The sequence below is a fragment of the Rhipicephalus sanguineus genome, chromosome 3, assembly GCF_013339695.2.
Source record: "Rhipicephalus sanguineus isolate Rsan-2018 chromosome 3, BIME_Rsan_1.4, whole genome shotgun sequence".
Taxonomy (NCBI): domain Eukaryota; kingdom Metazoa; phylum Arthropoda; class Arachnida; order Ixodida; family Ixodidae; genus Rhipicephalus; species Rhipicephalus sanguineus.
Window position 1 is genome coordinate 199,635,754 of NC_051178.1, and position 5,343 is coordinate 199,641,096.

Sequence of the window (5,343 nt, forward strand, 5' to 3'; positions counted from 1 at the left end):
GGGCCTGTGTAAGGGGCTGGGTAAGACGCTGTGGCCTCTCCCCCTTACACTCTCTCAGCAATCACGTGATGGCATCGGAGAACGAGATTCTGCAGACGCGCGATGAACCTGCGTGGCGTGCTCCAACAAGAGTTCGGGGCGAGTAACAGCAACTACAGTGAAATATTGGTGTGCTCTACTTGCAAGGACGCGTTAACATCGGGCAAGGTGCCCGTGATGAACGGAACTTTAAGTCGACCCATGCGCTGCTTCGCATCCCCACATGCATGGTTACCTTTAGTGGGTGATGGTGTAATTTTTTTTAACGCGATAGCGTTAGAGAGCTCGTTTCACAGAAATTCCGCCGTTGGTGTCGGCGTCGCTTGTGAGCGAAAAATTGTCCGTGACCAAAAAATCGAGAAAGGTGTAAATAAAATAAACACATTCGGTCCCATTGAGAATCGAACCCGGGCCGTTTGGGTGGCAAGCAGGTGTCCTACCACAAAGCCACAATGTTACTTGCAACCGCTTCTAAAAAAAAAAAAAAACACTACATAAACATTATGTTGTGGAAGGAGTCTCGACGCATTTTGTTCGGCAGGTGTCACGACGAAAATGAGCCCATTCAGCGATTTGCAGGCGCATTGGCGAGACCATCACACTACGTTTCTTGCGCGACGCCATGCTTCGAAAAAAGCCGGGATAGTGCAGCCATCGCCGCTAAAAACACACACGAACTTTCAAACAGCTCCAAAAATGGACAACTATGTCCGCCAACGCCTCCTTTCTAGAGGAGGCGTTGATCAAGCAAACAGCAAACATTAGATAATGTGCTGCCATCTGTGAGGCATCGTGAGAAATGTCTCGACTCACGGCCGGTCTCAGGCGCGCGCTCGCTCGAGCGAACGCGCGCCTCCAGACCGGCCGTGCTCGACTGCACAGGGAAGTGTTTTGGCAGCGTCTCCTGCGCCGCGCGGCGCAGCAGCCAAGTGTGGCAGATCGAAAACCTGTAGAAAACCTATAGATACATCGCGCGCGCGCGTGTGTGTGTCTGTGCGCGTGTGTGTGTAACAACGCACATTAATAAGTGTGCACTTAGTGGTTGAAGTGCGCACTAGGGGCCGGATTTCGCTATCGCGTTCAACTCTCAAAGGTGAAGCTTAAGGCTCCCCCCCCCCCTTTTTTTTTTTTTTTGTCGAACTTGTCGCCATGTCACATCCCCGTTATAAAGGGGTCGCTCATAGCATCCATCCATCCAGCCAGCCAATCAGCGGCGGCTGAAATGGACAGTCCATTACATAGACACGTACATTGAGAACAGCTCCCCCGGTGATCTGATGTATTTTATGTTCAGTTTCCCCATTCGGGTCAAAAGAAAAGACAATTCATGTGTAGTACACTGTAGCGGCGGGATCAGTCTGGTGCTCCGGCGGTGGCGTGAGCAAAACAGGCAGCGGCGACCGGCGCACGTGGTAAGCGAGAAAATGCGGGAAAAGCAAATGCAGGTGGCGACGCCACCTTGAAGTTGCTGCACCATCTCGTCATAGATTTGGAGGGTGCGTATATATACTAGGCCCTGCATAGTTGTACATTGCCCTCCTAAGGAGCCTGAGACTTTACGAACCAAGTTTCAGCAAATTTTGTTGAGCCAATGTTGCATAAATACGATAAAAACGCTTGGAAATCCGTGACGTCACGCTTACATCCATGTGCACAGATTTCGGCACGAAAAAATTTTTATCTTCGTTTCTTCATATGACAAACGAAATTAGCGATAATGGTGTTCTAATTTATATCAGTAAGTTGATTCAACTTTTCCCTTGAGTGTCCCTTTAGGAGATAGAAATAAGTGAGCAAAGTGGACTGGCGAACGAACAGGGGTAGCCGACATTAGAAAAAGTGGACCTGGGCAGGTGAAGAACAGAAAGCCGTTGGTCAGTTAGAGTTACGGAACAGATACCAATGGATGGGACATGGGAGACAGATGACAGAAGGTTAGATTTCGCAGGCATAAAATGGAAACAGCTCGTGCTGCGGGGGAGATAAGTAGGGTGAAATGATGATGATTATGAGATCTGACAGTGCAAATGTTGAAACCAATTGTTTTAAAAATCAATCCCCCCTCTCCTGCGATTTTTGGACTCCCAAAACCCGTGACCCACCAAAAGCAACGTCTTTAAACTGCTTGGATTTATTCTGAAATTAATTAATATAAGCAATGCACACCATAATCCTTCTCAGTGAAAGAGGCTGGAGGAGACGCTAGTGAGTTTCAGTTGTCGCCAATTATTAGCATGCAGTACGCCTGCAAACGCAATATTACACGTGCTGTCAAAATTGCGCTTATCGCGATCGGCTTGGCAGTAACAGTTGTGAAGTGCGAGAAGAAAGTGCGCCAGGCTTCCTCGTGACATGCGCGGGCGATTACTGCAGCTGTCGCGGAAGCACAGCTGCTCCCGATTTCGCGCGTGTTACACGTGCGATCTAGCGGTCGGAAAGCGTATTACACGATCGCAGTTTGGCAATAAACCGAATGTTGGTGCTGAGTAAATGTGTTTTCCGGGAACGTATATTAGCAGGTTGTTCTTGACACGTCACACGTCTTTATTCACATTTGTGCCCTTGGAGGGCTGTGGTGAACGTATTAACAGGCGAAAAGAATGGTTGCGAACGTGGGAACCGGGAACTCCACGAAACGGGAGCGCATCAACGAGGTATGGAGCGTCCTGGCACCGCGTATATTCCGCACTCGTGAATTACGATACCAACCAAGGCGTTCAAGCGCTATGCTGCTGTCTGTGTCAGTGTCGTAGGTCGGCAAAAAATGTGCAGCTCACTCAGGCTCACCCATGAAATTTATTTTGCCCTTAGAGCTCACTCGCTCAGACTCAATGAAATTTTTTTCAGCCGGACTCACTCGGACTCAAACTCACCGAATTATTGCCCACTCGGACTCACTCAGACTCACGGCTCTATCTGAGTGTGAGTAGGGCTTAAAGTCATGGGGGCCGGTAGGGGGGGGGGGGTGGCGCCCCCCCTCGGCAGTCCGACGGTGGCACTGCGGCACCCATTTGACAAGTGCTCGAATGTAATTTTTTGGGAGTAGTGTATTGCTCGGGGAAATTATACCCTGCAATTTTCCGAATAATGATTTAATCGCGAGTGTTTGGCTGACGGGGTGTCAGCAAAACAGAAGAAAACAGGTATCGTCGTACATCTGAATGCAATTCACTGAGACACTGTTTTTATTCCCGGCCAACATCCCTTGGAAATAATGCATTTTCATGCATTTAATACGATCACATTTTTGCCCAAAATTGGGTAATACGACCGCGAAAGTGGTCTTGACCGATATATCTAGAAATCCTCCGTTTATTCTTCGGTATGCCAGCTCGCACCGCGTTCCAACAACCCACGATCTGCGCGTAGCAGAGCCACTGAGACCACAGCAGCATCGGTTTTGCGGCGAAAAGATCACTGCTAGGCGATCTTTATATGTACACACACACACACACACACACACACACACACACACACACACACACACACACACACACACACACACACATATATATATATATATATATATATATATATATATATATATATATATATATATATATATATATATATATATATATATACTGCCGATTTATGAGCGCCCCCCCCCCCTGCCACTCCAATCGATGAAGGGAGACTTTAAGCCCTGAGTGTGAGTGAGTCTGAGCGTATAATTATTGGCTTTATCGACCATGCATGGTGTCAGTTCTCTCACACATATCTCGCATAATTGGTTCTCTACTTGGCGCCTTTTGATCTCGTACCTTCAGATATGAGTTATGAGTGGTTGCAATCCATTAAGGACATTTTTATTGAAAGAGATTACTCACACGAGATATTTTTATCAAGAACTTCCTGTGAAATAGTTTAGGGGGGCAGGTCACCGGTACTCCTCCCCCCCCCCCCCATTGTAACCCACGCCTCTGATCAAAAAATCACACCATCTCCCGCTAAAGGGGACCATGAGGCGATGCGAAGCAGTGTTTCGGCATGTAGATCCCGCGTTTCAGAGGTGGAGTGGTGAGGGGGAGAGGGGAAGTGGAGAGGGGGAGGGGAAAGGGAAAGGGGAGGGGAAGGGGAGGGGTGATGTGGAGAGGGGAAAGGGGAGAGGATGAGTGGAGAGGGGTGAGAAAGGGAAAGGGGAGGGGAAAGGAGGAATGTCGATGAGGATGGGAAAGGGAAAGGGGAGAGGGGAAATGGAAAGGGGAGAGGGGAAAGGGAAAGGGGAGGAGTGTGGAGGAGTTGAGAGGAGGATGGGAAAGGGAAATGAGAGGGGAGAGGGAAGGAGAGAGGAGGAGCGGCGAGGGAAAGGGGAGAGAGGGAGTGGAAAGGGGAAGTGGAGAAGGTTTGCGCAGGCGCAGTAAGGGTGGTCACGCCGCACACCACCACCACCACCACCACCGGATTGAACTCCGCTATAAGATGCTTCACATCTAAAATATTGAGCTGGCGTATAAACTCTAGGGCTTTGAATTTGAAGTATGTGTGAATCGACGGGGGCCGACATAAACCTGATAGTAACGCTGAAGTGGTGCAGATAGAACGATAGGTCGGCAAGAAAGGTGTGGAGCTCACTCAGACTCGCTCAAGAAATATACTTTGCGCTTCAGACTCACTTGGACTCACACTCACCAAAGTTTTCGACAACGGTACTCAAACTCACCAAAATATTACTTAGCCGCGGACTCACCTCTAGACTCGCGGCTCGATCTGAGTCTGAGTGAGTGAGTCGACTCATGAATGAGTTTGCCTACCTATGGTCAGTGTTGTACCTTCTTAGTTTTATTTAGTGTTATCAGAGTCCTTCAAAGCATTGAATTACTCTGCAGGTGTTATATATTTATTTTTCAACGAGAGTCGACGCTTCAGCAGGGCAGGGCAGGGTCGCTCAATGAAAAGAAAAGTGAGCGGCCGTCTTCAGGATCGCAATTTCAGAGTCGATCGATGTCCCTCGATAGGTCTTTGAAGACGTCACTGAATTTTAGAAACTCCAGCCACAGTTATTGAAGTGAACCGAACGTTACGGGGCCTGTTCGGTCCCTTCCTCTGGGGGTGACTGTTGTGGTTGCGGACGCGGCATCACTAGGCAGGTATCTTTTGAAATGTTCACATTTAAATATCTGAATTTGTGAGACGAACAGGAATATGGCACGAAAAACGTGAAACGAGCAATGCCTATTTGTTGCATCGACGAAAAACGCCCGTCAAGGGGGCGCAACCGGCGCCACTACATCCCACCTACATCCTTCCACAAAGTTGTCCATCCTCTTTTCGTCAACGGTTCCTAACTTCCTTCTATGGCCA